The following is a 14428-nucleotide window of genomic DNA, read 5'->3' as shown; positions in this document are numbered from 1 at the left end:
TATGCATCACATTTTACATGTTATCCAATTGGAACCATCCAGTGTAGCCCAGTGACACAACAAAAAAAAAATGAATTGAAATTCGCTTCCATGTCTATTCATCTTACACAGCCTTTTTATTGATCTATAAAAGAAAAGCACCCTGCTGTATGCTTCATCACTTTCTTCTAACATATAATATCTACAAAACATAACCCTTACCCACTGCTGTAGTTTGTGGCTTTCAGTATTTCATAGAGTTCCCCTATACTGTACAGAAGGTATGCAGTATGCAAATACATTATTTTAATGTGTTATTTCCCCCCCTTCATTGAAAAAAAGGCTGCGAGTAGTTTCATGAAATACTTACCAAGATCCCCACCAAGACTTTTTTCTTCTTGCATTTCAGGGATTGCAATTAATCATTCTTGTTGTGACAACCATCATTCATTGACAATCATTCTTGTTGTGTTTTACACAAACACATTGTTCACTTTTACCAGCAGCCACTTGGTCCTGTGATGCTCTTGACAGCTGTAAATGCTGCATTTGGTTTCCAATCAGAGCAGGACTTGCTGATATGGAACACAGGGTATCAAGGTGACTTTGATTTCTAATTTCTATTAGGAGATGCCACCCCCCCGTACTGCACTCTCCAGAGAACTCTATTGTGCGCTTTGCCACTAAAATGTGCAGCTGTTTGCTGGCAGTTAAGCCTAATGACGATGTCCACTGCAGCGACGATTAGGCATTTGGGTAAAAACAGCTTCAATGTTTCATAAAGGACATACTTTTCCAGCTAAAGCGATCAGCTATGCAAAAAAGGATATTTATTTCTTTGGTCAGTTTTAGGACAAATTACAACATTGTGTATTTTAGACATACACATTGTGTATAATTAGTACAGCACAACATCTTGATTGAAGTCATTTTTAATATTGCCATGAGTCAGAAAATCTCAGCCAGTTCAGTACTGTTTATTCAAGCCTCCCAGGAGTGGTCTTATTCTAAGGAGGAATCTGTAAGATACAGAGGGGTCACCTGGGAATCACAAAATGAGCTAATAGAGCAGAGCTCCCTGGATTGCCAGCTACTGTAGCTAATTGTGGGAGAATGTTTTCAACCCGGGTATGTGTGCTGGTGTGGTATAGCTATAAAAGGGCTAACAGATTGGCTTGAATGCCCACCTGACTCAGTACTGGGCACTGGAAGCTCAAAGAGTGCTGCTGAGCAGAGCAAACCAAGTCATTTTACATCAGAAGAGCATTATCCTTTACTTGTCAGGGAAACACACAGCTAATGATCTGCTTGGTGTAAATTTTCTTCTTCCTTGTAGCGTCTGTCCTGCGCACCATCTTTTATCATTAAACAACTCATTAAACATACCTCATGAGTGCTCTGAACAAAACTGAGACTTGTGAAAAAAACAGATTTATTACGCAGTCTAAATCAATTTGAGATGCCCAACTTTTCACAAATGATATGTCTGAACACAGCCGCCTTTCCTTCCTCCTTCAAAATCACTTGCATGTTACAAGCTCAATTGTACATTACATCAGTTTGATAAAAGCATACCACCAGGGATGTAACCCTCACTACTAAACCGCCTGACCTCCAGCAACAATAAATGTACAGTTATGTCTCATACAGTTTGACATACTAGGCACGTAAAGCACAGGCTGACAGTAATCTCTTTACATTACTGTAAAGCACATCCTCATCCTTGTGCTAAAGAATGTCCCATTACAAATGAATAAGCAGATAGATACGAAAAACTAAGTGTACAGTCGATAAGCGTAGATGTACAGGATCCCACTCATTTATGTGGCGAATCCCAGTGTCATTTGGGCTACACAGTAGTGTACAGTATACAGTATTCAAACTATGCTCTACTCAAGGGTTCAAGATGATCCTCCTAAACGTGGTAGTCTTTAATGTAAGTTTGCCTGTATTGTATCCCCATCATGATCGCTTTAAAACATTCCCACGATAGCTGTTCAGTTCTTAACTTGATCAATCAATCCAAATGCTGCACAGGAACAATTTAACGCTCTGCAACAGCTATTTCCTCTTCCCTCCCCCTGCTGGTGGACGTTAGGACAGCAGTGGAGGCATCCTACAGCACAAAGTTTACAGCCTGTTAATAGTCTGCTCATGCCTGTTAGCACGAATCCTATCTGGCCATTCCCTGTTCCTCTGCGGTCACTGATCTTCCAGGAAGCTTCCTTCGACAGGGCTTGATTTCTACTACACGACTGGATTTCTCAAAGCTTCACCAGCACACAAGAGCATAGCTGCCAGTCTCTCCCAACAGAGCAAATGGTTCTGTGGAACTATTCCAAGGGAAGATTAACCTTAGCTGAGTTTATCAAGAAAAAAAAAAAAAAAGTATTATCTTTCTACCGAAAACTAAAACACACACAAAAAATGCTTGCAACGGCAATAAACCTGAAAACCACTCTGCCTCTCCGAGTTCTAAATAACAAACTGATTGCTTCAAGAAATGACATTGACGTCTTTGCTACAGATGGGAAATCTAGCACCAAGATAAGCCAATATCCTCTCAAAACGGTATTACAGCCTTGCAGCAGGCTGGGGAATGAGCCCTGAGGTATACATCCATGGTCAAGCACCAAAAACAGGTAGACCTTAATGAGAATCTGAGCAACAGCTGGTGAAGCCCCTGGTTAAACCATTAACAGTAGAGTACATTCAATTCAATCAACAGTCCCATTTCTCTTTACATATGGGCAAGATGTAAAGTACAAAATGAAATCTTCTCATCAGTCACATTGCACACCTTCTTGTTAAATCACACATAGTTGTACTGCACATTTTGCATTTGGAGAATGTCAAATGGAATTCAATTTTTGATAACAACATGGATTGAATTACCATGGATTAGATTGGAAAGTGATTCAATTATTTTTAAAGTCATTACCAGTTAAATGAAACTGGGAATGTCTTCTGCAGATTGATTCTAACTCTAGTGGTGCATGGCAAGTCTGCTTATTGCTATAAATTACTGTAAGACTCCCTGCTGACCCCTTTGTCAGAGAAGCAAAGTGTAGATGTACAGTACGAGCATTACAGAATATTAGAGATGTACTGAACAGGCATGGCAGTCAAACAGCAGGACCTGCCAATTCTACTGTATTAGAGGAATGTAGCTACAGTACTTCAGTTCAAAGATACTATTTTGGTACTAAGTTAACTCATACGCTTCTCTTTCACCATATTCATCAGTACATTAGCTCCCATTCCCAAGGGTGGGTTGGGTCAACTTAATTTTTTCTGCTCAGTTGGATACTATAGTTCTGTTCTTAGAAAGTATTAAAAGGGTCAAACCAAATGTCTTCCCCTGTTCCGATGTGTTGTCTTGACTGACAATGCACTGTAATGTTCTATTCATGACCCCAGTGCACACAAGCTTGAAACAAGATCATCACAAAGTACGTTTAATTAAACACCTGATTCTAGATTCTTAGGAAATACAGCAGTGTTAAATATCTTTCAAAAGCAAAATCAACAGGCTTCTTTATGTGTGAGAATATGCAATCCGCAAAGCAAAAAACAATGTTTTGCTTTTAGGTCCTATGGTTTTTACTTCATTGGGTTTGAGGGTTAATTACGGTGTGTCAGAGTGCATTTCCTCGCAGGTTCCAACCTAGGCTTACTGCCTCTCATGTTTTCCTTAGTTCTTAGTGACCTTTCACACCTTGCAGCTGCCTGAATCCCATGCAGCTTCCTTCAAAGAACGACAGAACTTACAATGCATTTAGAATTTCCTTAACTGTATCCGGTAAAGGCTTTTGGTCCCCAACAAAAGCATTTGAATTTCAGCTCTATGTGCGATACCCTTTGCTTCAAGACATGTTAATACAATTTTAACTGTGGTTTTAAGCATGTAAAGAAACTACAGTAAGCCAGCAGGCTGCTATTGTATAGGTTTTTAGGAAATGTATCCTCAGCATTACATACAGTGCAATAGACCTGCATGGTTTTTCTTGCCACGGGCTTAAATCATACCACACAGAACAGTTTGGAATCTCAAATCTCCATCAGCACAACACTGGCTGAAAATAAAGTAAGGTTATCCATGAACACTAAAACCTTTATATTTCACTTTTCAAAAAGGTACTGTACTTTGTCATTGGGAAATCTCAATCTTCATAGGGCCATAATGCAACACAAAACAGTGAGAAACTTATGGGTCATTCCATGCCAACTCAACCATAATGTGTAGCACCTCGTTCTACTAGTACTGAATAGGGCTTACAGAAAAAAATACTAGGAGCTCCCTACTCACCCCTGGCAAATTGCTAGACGAGGGGTAATTGACAAGTTTTATTCAAACTTCAGCCTAACCCTTTACCCTGTAGGGGATGTGGGTCCTAAAATGTAGGTATTGCTGTAAGAACCTTAGAAACCAGTCTTCCAAATTCTGTGAAAAACTTTTGGTTTCAAGTCCCACCAGTGCTCATTAAAAATTAGAATTTTTGCTATTTGTACCAAGTTTAGGCCGTAATAACTTGAGCTGGTGGACTCAAAAAAATCACCCAAAGATATGTGGCAAATGGATTGTTTTTGAAGTTGCATTTGTCATGCATTCGAGCATTGCTTATGGCCATTTTGGTGAGGTTAAAGTACCACATTGTTCTATCCAAACTGGCCACCTATTTGCAAGGTCACAGGTCAAAGTGGAAATTTAAAAAAAATAATGGCTATCATTTCTGAACTTAGCGTGTCTGAAAACCCCCAGGTGAAATTTTCTAAGAAAATCTGAGATGGACGGGAAACGGCACTGGCTGAGTTGGCACAGAATGACTCTTACGCAAGGATGAAAATAATGCCTAAAACTAAATATATTCAACACCAATTAAACAGACTGTCGTGTCAGCTACAAAACCATCCAAAAATACTTAAACATTTCATTTCTGCACTTCACAGGTTGCTTTCTGTGGCTGTGCCCTACTTATTGTACAGTGTAACCACCACCACCACCACCACCACCCCCCCCCAAAAAGAGACTTGAAAGCATACAATTTGTTACTGATAAAGTATCAATTGTAAATCTGTGCTGCATTCACTAGCTTTGATGAAATCCCAAAACAATATCCAATATTTCATTCATAGACAGAGGCAAGCTACAAGCAACATTTAATCTCATTATAGTAGTTTATAGACCTGAATAGCAACTGCTGAGCATACAAAGGTGGCTTTCCCAGGGATGGAAATAGGACTCCCACTGCATAGCTGTTTGATCCATTCCTGGTTTTATTTCTGTATGAGTTTAATAAGACACACCTGCAATTGTGGTTAATCAGGCTCATTTTAAAACCTGGAATGAGGGAAACTCCCATGCAATAGGAGTCTTATTTCCATCCCTGCCTATCCTGTATATTGTTTGTCTACACTGATGGACACTTCATCCGACCTCACCTCCACCCATTATCCAGTTTGAATCTAATCCACCACCGTGGTTCTCTCTCAACTCCACTGTAATCAGGTTCCAATCTCATCTCCACCCCGCTCCCTCCACAGCCTCATCCACAGCCTCATCCAGCACTAGTACTGTTTACAGATTGCTTAAAATCTACAGAGGACAACAACCTGCCAACAAAAATAATAATGTGCGGTGGTAACCCCACTCTCATTCTCTCTCTCAATATCTGATATTTACTAAGCACAGCCATGTAACTACCTTCTTAAAAGAATCTGCTTTATTAGTTATTGTTGCAGTGAAGTATTTGCATGAAGCTGCTTGTGCTTAAGATGTGCTTACAAACTTCTTTGAATATTTTATAACTGGCTGTAATGATTACAGTACAGTATGTTGTTATAGATCTGTGATTTAATGAAACTATGCGTTGCCTGTTGCCCCCAGGGCATTTTAAAAGACAAGCTGTTTCATTAAAATTATTCTAACCTGGCGGGCAAATTCTACACTGTACACACTATAACCTACACGCAGTAGACATGCTCTGTGCTGTATAAAGTATATAATAGAGTACAGCCTACTGTTTATTCAGGAGTTAAAATCAGCCCATAGAGATTCAAATTTCATTTTTGCACATTTTTCTTTTAATGCCGTCTCCCCTGGATGCAGTTTCCTTTGCAAAAGGATCTCGGAAAATGACAGTTTCTGACTCATTCAGCAGGAAACAAAGGAGGCAACTCAAAGAAATAGATCTGCTGCATTTAAATGCTAATGAGCACAGATTTGAAATAACTTGCTGCTATCACTTCCTTGCAGTAGCTGAATAAAGCATAGGCAAAAGAACAGAGGAGCTCAATTTAGGTTACTTAAGGCTTAGAAAATGGAATAAAAAAAAAGTGTTCATTCTGTAAATTACATCGACACATTGGAATACAACATCCAGTAATATTAAACACATCTGTTACATGGATACTGCAAAAGTGGTAGCAAATAGAGCTGTATTTACACTGCATTTTCATTTGAAGGGATGAGGTGGGGGCGTCTCTTTAAAAGAGGGCATACTGTAATACAGAAAGATATTCTAATAGTGTGCATCTGACAGAAGCTCGCGAGGTGATATTATCCATGTAAACCTTTACCTTGACAGTGAATGAACTACATCCCCAGTCATGAAAATCACCTTTACTGTAGAAACTGGTCACTCACAGCCCTTAAACAAGATACAAATAGCTAACCAGAAGGAAGATCCTTCATTCTTTAGTCTAGATACAGACGGTATACCCTTTTAAAAATGTGTAGCAGATAAGAGATTATTTCCTTGCTCGTGGAAATTCAATATCTCTTCAGTATTCTACATAAATGGCTCAAACCACAGTATTAAAAAGGCACATTAGGACAGTAACTAGCAGTTATAAATCACCTGCCTGTCCTATAAAATTCTTACGAAAGCCAATACCCTGCAGTATTGAACAGTACCTTCATGTTTGAGTAAAAAGGGTCATTCTTACTGTTGTTTAATAGGTAATAGGAAGAAAGGTGTTGATAATTCCAGATAAACTTATTTTATAAAGACTTCTAAAATAAGACCTGAACGTATGTTGGAATTTATACAGTGTACTGTTGCAGTCTACAAACGTTACATCAAAAGAACTTGTTCTTGAACATGAAAAACATTAAGGTGTTTCACCCAGAGACCTCGAGGCTTTGAAGCTGAAAGAAATGGTTTTGATTAGCACGGTTTAACAATAAGAAAGGGAGTACACATGCAGATGTGTAGCACATAAGCTACTGTAGCTCTTTAAAATGTCTGAACAACATGGCCGATTTGATCGGTGAAGGCAAATAAATAGATCTGCTTTCTCCTTTAACTCGTCATTTGTAGACAAATGGGAAATCAACAAGAAGCTAGTTATCACGCCTCCCAGCTCCCCAGGGTGCAAGACTACAGTGGCCACTCAAGCCACGCTCACGGTGTTATGTTCAATCAAAGCAAAAACAAATTCCCAGTTTCACAAGCCAAAACCGAGCTTACTTGCTGCTACCAAAACAGAATGGCAACAAAACAGCAGCATAAGCCCTCGAGTCTGCTCTCTTTCAGAGGCAGGATATTTCCTGCACCATGTTGTGCGCTGCAAACCTACACATTTTAATGTAACTTGCCTCCAGTCACAACTAACAAAAGCACACTGGACTAACATTGAGATTTTTTTTTTGTTCCACAACTCACGTTAATTTTGCAGAGAAAAAATGACTATAATAAACCCGGCCCGGCATCAAAAGTTTTTTTCAGCTTCTCACAGATTTTGCAAACACCGAAACAGCATGCTGCTGCTTGCAATCTCAAATGTCATTTTCCTGTCATTATGAAAACACGTGACAGAATCACAGCTCCCACAGTTAAGTTGCAACAAAACTTTCAACTTCATTATTGTTCCTTCTGCTTGGGCTTACATTTTGCTTGATCAAAAAACATTAATTTAAATGTTTAAACATCTGCTGCTTCCTGTAAGGAGGTGGTGGTTGTAATAACAAGGATAAAGACAGAAGTGCAAATAGTTTTGAGGCAAAATACATTCCTAAAATCTACCACCAGCACTCACAGACATAGATAAACATGAAATGTCAAGCGCTGTAAAGAACTTCAGTAGCTTGTGACATCCATTATATTATTCTGTGGTACAGCAGAATGATTCAGTACATTAAGCAGTACCTCTGTGTACAAATTGCTAATAGCTACTTTCATTTTTAAACAAAAACATCATCACAGTACTGAATTGTCACTGTTCATCGCTCACATCTCAGAATAAAAAATATCCGCAGCACTTACTGTACAAAAGCTGACCAATTACACAGACAGCTGGTTCAGAAAAAAACATAAGGCCGAGAGCTTGTTTTTCTTTCCCCTGGAAAACAACTGGCACCACTGTCATACTGTCTATCTCATTAGCTTCCACGCCTTTTTTTAAAAGCTCCCTCTCGACAGTTCCTGCTCGCGGTTTCCCTATTAGGCATTGCAATGCACCTGCCACTTGCAAACAAATTCACCTAGGGTCAACATGATGGTGCTCAAAACACAAGTCAATACCCAATGCTCTTAATGCACATGACAGTTAAAACCGATGGGAGAAGACATTTACTAATCTCTGCGTTGATCAATACCTGCTGTTGGAGGATGACAGAACCCCCCACAATGCAGTTACAAATCCTTGTAATGGTGTATGATAAAAAATATAGTTTTGAAGTTCAGACAGGCAAATAATAATGTCCCAATTGTACACAATGAATTCCTTCAACCAGCTATACCTCCTGCACAATCCATTCTGTTCTAGTTGAGGGATTACACTATAGTATTTAATAAATAAAAAGTGCTTTTAATAACCTTGCATGATAACCAAACGCATAACATTCTAAGGAGGCATTTAAAGAGATGGTGGAACTTGAGAAAAAAATAATTTTAACAGACTGTTACAATAGCATAAAAGCAGTACCAGTAATGTAACAGTTGTAAAGGTATTATATGATCTTATTTTATCAGTACATTACAAAAAGCAGGCTTCTGTATTCCTTTAAGATTTTGCAGATGGACACAAACCTGTGTTTGTTATACTGTTTTCTACTGTCCACTACTTTTTGGTGAGATTTTGTGACACACAATAAGCAGGAGTTATTTATTTGTTGCAGGGTTGTTTTTTATTTATATATCATTCTTTATTGCTAAAACCAGAACTCTTTAATTTATATAAGGTATATTTAAGGCACGGGAAACAGCAGCATGACCAAAAGGAATTCCTGAGAAGAGATCTCAAAATAAACTGTCCAAGAGGACAAAGCTTTGCCAGCAAAATGCATCCAGAGACTATTCTATGATTCTCTTTAACACACTCTGACTTGAAAGGAGTGTATAGTAAAGACTGCAGCTGGCTTTCCTCTGTACTCAGATTTCAGAGGTTTTGAGGCTGTACATCTTTAGTGCATAGTGCCATCAGAATGTAACAAAGTACAATCAGGTTCATGGGGTTTGGTAGTTTCAGACAATCGTTGCCAGAGCAGAAGACTCCTAAATAAACACTCAGCATCACGATGCAGAGGTGTTCTTTACTATTCCATTCTGTAGACTTGAGTAGGTTTAACCTATGGGAGAGTCAAAGATCTGCCCATTGTAATGCAGGTGTCCAATCATGAGTGAACAGGAGGCGGGACATACACTGTTGAAGGTATTCTCAGTTTCAGTTGAAGGTCTTTGATTTTCCCATTGGTTAAACTCACAAGACCTGCCCTGGTTTTGCAGCTGTCCATTCATTAGTGAGCTGAGGTGGGACATATATATGCCAGGGTAAGCGGTAGAAGAATAGCTGAATTTCACATGATATTGCTGTTATAGAAATTGAGAACTTCAAAGTAATATTTGCTTTTTACAAATTTAAAACAAATGTCATCAGACAACGGAGACATTGTGGTCTACTTGGTTACAAATCAATTGTTAAAAAAGGGAGGTATACACCACACATACTCTAACTGACACAGGAAGGGAAGGGATATACTCGCCACTTCCAACATTCAAATTATGAAAGGTATCCGTGGCTTACCGGTAGATGTCAATTAAAAAAATGATACTGCTGAAACTCTTTTGTTCAGTACAGAGAAGGCGACATGGAACAGCAATCTGATGTCTATTGAAGTCAGCACAAAAACAAGAGCGTTCCCAAAGTCACTTGCGCCACGGTAACACTCAAAACTTTGACAAACCCGGATTGATGTTCAACTGGATGAGCAGAACAGTAGAGATACAATATATCACAATGAGCAAGTAAGAAAAAAACTGTGAGGTTCTTAAACACTTGATTTAATCTGCTGATTACCTTGGCAAGCAAGACCTGACATTCATAGGGCACGTTGAAGGCACCAATTCTTCAAATAGAGGTAGTTATGTGGAATTACTTTCTCCGATTTCTGACTACAACAGCATGTTAAGCAATCACTGGTCAACAGCCACAGTATTCTTGGGTTCTTCCAGCAAGATTCAGAACAAATAAAAGCAGTACAGGAAGTCAAGTATAGCTGTAATGGTAGATTACACAACTGAGGAACGAATCGCAGCTCAGCTTTCTTGTGTTTTCAGGTATGTCACTGACAGTGGCCCGAAAGAACCGTTGTTCTGTGAAAATATGTTACATTTACTAAAATAAAAATTATTTTAAAAACAACAAAATTCCTATTGGGCTTACTGTTTTTTTTTTTTTAGATTCTATTGATTTTTTTCAGTATTACTATGCAGGACAGCTGCTATAAGATTACCGTTACCTTTATTAAAAATGTGCACAGATTAATCTACCGATTAATCAACTAATGCCCATAAATTAACCGATCAAATTCTTTAATTGAGTGACAGCCCTAATTAAAACATATGAAGTCAGTGGAAATTGTGATTTAATGTTGATGTAGAACAAGGGTCTATTCACTATATATTCCGTATCAAAACAAATGTTACAATAAATAAATACCAAAGTTGTCATATTGTTCTAAATAACGTTCCCTGGGCTAGAAGGATTAGGGCTATAAGGTTTTGCATTTTTATCTATCCATTCACAGAAACAGTGTGGGAGGCATCAGAGCCGTATTCAATCTAAACATCAACCGCAGCGCTTAGTCATAATTATCAATTAGCAGCAGAAACTGTTACAACATAAATGCTTCCTAATGAAAATTTTCCACGTAAAAGCATGTCTGACTATTGGAACTGGTACTGGCAACATACAGTGCAATGTTATACTATATAGAGGGGAAGAAGGTCATCAAGAGCAAAACCAATGTTCTGGAAGGTTACAGCAGCACTCCAATATTGGCACTGAACTCTAGTATAGCAAAAATGTTGGGAGGCGCACATAGAAGTCAATTATGTTTTTATTCTTCTGTTTTAGTCATTTTTCACTACTCCTCGCTACTAGTTTCAGCCCAGGACCTTGTTCAAAACAGATCCTCAAGGTGCTGGACTGTTTAGTTAAATAATTAAAGATTTACTGGAAGAGCCACAAGCGAGTACTACTGCAGTACTCTAACAGCATGCCATGTACAGTAGTGCAGACTTTGGGGTGGACATTAAAGTGCAAATGACAGGTTGGATACTACAGATCAATCAACAACCCCCCCCCCCGACCCGACCGTCATGTACCTACTAGCACTTTGCACTTCTATGGGTTTGCATGTACTCATTCATCACCAAGAACCAAGCCAACCAAATGACACCTGGCAGAGGATGACCGTGGACTTCTGTTGGAATATATGAGCCAAACCCAACATTGCGTCTCAAAAATGTGAATCCACATTTCTGTGCTCTATATTTATTTTCTGCTGTTATGGGAATGGGACAGTCAGTCTACAGGACATTTGTATGCAGGGAGACAGGCAATAGGGTCCCAGAAGGAGTAATAACACATCTTTGGATTCAGAATACAATTTGCATAAGAACAAAAGGATGTTGTATTGCATTTGCTCTGCTAATTAAAGTAAGCACTAGCCAAAAACTCATTAAAAATGTAAATTTAGACAATATTTTCTGCAGTTTTATTCACAACTGTGCTAATAACAATGGGGGAAAAAATCCTTGATGACGATCAATATTGAATGTGTGCATATATTATTTCAGATCCCTGTTGGTCAACAAACGTTATACTGTAGCCAGTCATTTTTAAATGAACTTTGTGGACTATATTGTTTAGAAATGTACTGCATGATAGTTATGTTGCTCTATATAACAATATAATGTGCATACAGCAGGATTCACCTTGAGTGAGGCTTCTGCATTGTAAAAATGATTGTGAGAATGCACATAGTAGCTTAAGTTCACAGCGTAATACAGGAAACTGCTGCACATTCTTTAGCAATTCAAATGCATTCAATCTTAAACACAGATCTAATTTCAGGACGACAGGAGCTACTACCTGCACTAACTAGAACGTGTTCAGTCGAAGAAGAAGGAAAGAAGTATACTGTGAAGCAAAGAAACAGAAATATACAACATACAGCGATGTGTTTTAGCATACATAAAACCTTAACGGGCAGGCATACATGGTGACAAACTGGAACCGTATTATACATTTCTCTTTGTAATAAATTACCATAAATACACACAAAACGTTGAAATGAAAATAGTTTTTTGACCACGCCAGATTTGCCCATTGTCTGAGCCTTGCTAGATTTAAACTTTGCATACCTTGCCAGGTAACTCTATGCAAAAATTCCAAAATGTACAGAATTCTAAATGAAAGTAGTCTGTTCCCTCGAGAGCTCGTTATGAGAAATAAATCATTCAGCAATTTGGATGAGCTTAGCTGTGCTCGAGTCTAGTGAATACCATCAGCACTGGAAGCCTTCAGCTTTACATCCAGTATTCTGTGGGCAACAAAGACAATCCATCAACTGCAACCGGCAAGATACATTACCATTTATAAATCATGAAACCAATGTGTGATTTAACACCGCTTAGACTCCAAGCCGGTAGTGTTTACATTAGTATTGCACTGCATTTTACACTATAGTAAACTATTCTCGTACACACAGTACAAGCACAAGTGTCTAAAGGGCAATGAAAAATAAAAAATAAACTTGTCCAGGAACAAAATTAAAGCAATAAAAAAAACAGATAACCCCAAATAACTAATATCCAAAACAACAAGAAATGCAAAGTGTATGCATTTGTGCAGGGACAAAACACTGCTAACTAACAACCGACTATTAAATAAAACGTAGTTATTGTGTTCCACTACTAGATACTGCACCTGCATTGTATAGTTACAAACAAGTGTAAGGCCGGATAAACCAAACTAAATAAAAAATGCAATCTAAAACAACAACAATACTACTAATAACACTACTACTAATAATAACAATAAACAAAAAAAGGCTGCTACGGTCGTGAAAATCAATAGCTCGCGCGAAATTCCAATTTGTCTTTTGATGAACAGATTGTCCAGCTACTTTGCTTAAATTTACACCATTTGTAAAATCGCAACATTGCTGTTGTAACAATGTTCTTATTTGTATTTGCAAACAAGGCAGCTGTGTGTCGTAATGCAGACGGTATCACTCATCGCTTACCTGCAAGCGAATGCGTCTTTCTCTGAGAAATGTCCTGCCTTTATCGAATGAAAGAAGGTGCAGCACCACTATCACTTGCTGTACTGTGTCCCAGTATTACAGCCACACGCCGAGAGTGCTAATTCACCCCAGAATCAGAATAACGCAATAACAACCCAGCAATCTGTGTGCCGCATTTCTGAAGAGGAGGAATACAGAATAACAAACCCTCAACCACAGCCGGGAATCTGAATCCCATCACTACTCTCACACCTGCCACTGGTAAGGAAGGGTTGATACTCTGACCAATTTATTTCGTTGATCCCTTTTTATCCAGTATCACTGCGTGCATAAACAGCTTGTAATCATTTATAAAAACATAAATACATGTTCTATATCAGACACGTTTTTTTGTTTGTTTTTTTTAATGAAAAAAAATTCCCTTTTCATTCCAGATTTTGCCCTCTTTGTATCGAGATGCGTGAGAAAATCAGAATTCTGCTATTAAAAACGATGCACTTGTTATATATTCAGTTATCTGCAATACAAGTGACGGTATAATAACATGGCGGTCACATTTTGGGTGTTTTCAGATACAGTAATTGTTGATACCATCACATGAAGACAGTAAAACTTGTATAACGCTGCTTGGCTTATTATTATATGACATATGCTGTGGTTTGTACGGCCAACATACAGCGCTGGACGTGGAACAAGTGCAGGGCAACCCATAGGGGACACAATGCACATATTCTATTCAATCCAGTTTGATTTTTATACAGCGCCTTTTGCAACAGGTCGCCACAAAGCGCTTTACAAAGGCAAAAACAATACATATTACTGAACAGCAGTAAACATTTTTTAAAAAAGAACAGAATAAAAACAAAATAGAATATATAAACTATATTATAATATGATTTTAATCTAGATAAAAAA

At 38.3% G+C, this 14428-nt stretch overlaps 1 protein-coding gene across 6 annotated transcripts in view; it reads right to left on the bottom strand.

The window, feature by feature from the left end:
• LOC121294706 (amyloid-beta A4 precursor protein-binding family A member 2-like) overlaps window positions 1-13711 on the bottom strand; it is a 56632-nt gene extending 42921 nt beyond the window's left edge. For 2 of the 6 annotated variants that reach the window (XM_041218719.1, XM_041218721.1), the window contains exon 1: window positions 13514-13709. The gene's annotated coding sequence lies outside the window, so the exon portion shown is untranslated. Of the gene's footprint in view, window positions 1-13513 lie in introns of all 6 variants that reach the window. The other 4 variants (XM_041218717.1, XM_041218720.1, XM_041218722.1 and 1 more) reach the window with 4 other exon arrangements.
• Between the last annotated feature and the right edge of the window lie 717 nt (window positions 13712-14428).

This window comes from Polyodon spathula, chromosome 19 (assembly GCF_017654505.1).
Source record: "Polyodon spathula isolate WHYD16114869_AA chromosome 19, ASM1765450v1, whole genome shotgun sequence".
NCBI classification, from domain to species: Eukaryota; Metazoa; Chordata; class Actinopteri; order Acipenseriformes; family Polyodontidae; genus Polyodon; species Polyodon spathula.
Note: the sequence above shows the minus strand (reverse complement) of the source record. Positions and strands in the feature narration are given on the sequence as shown.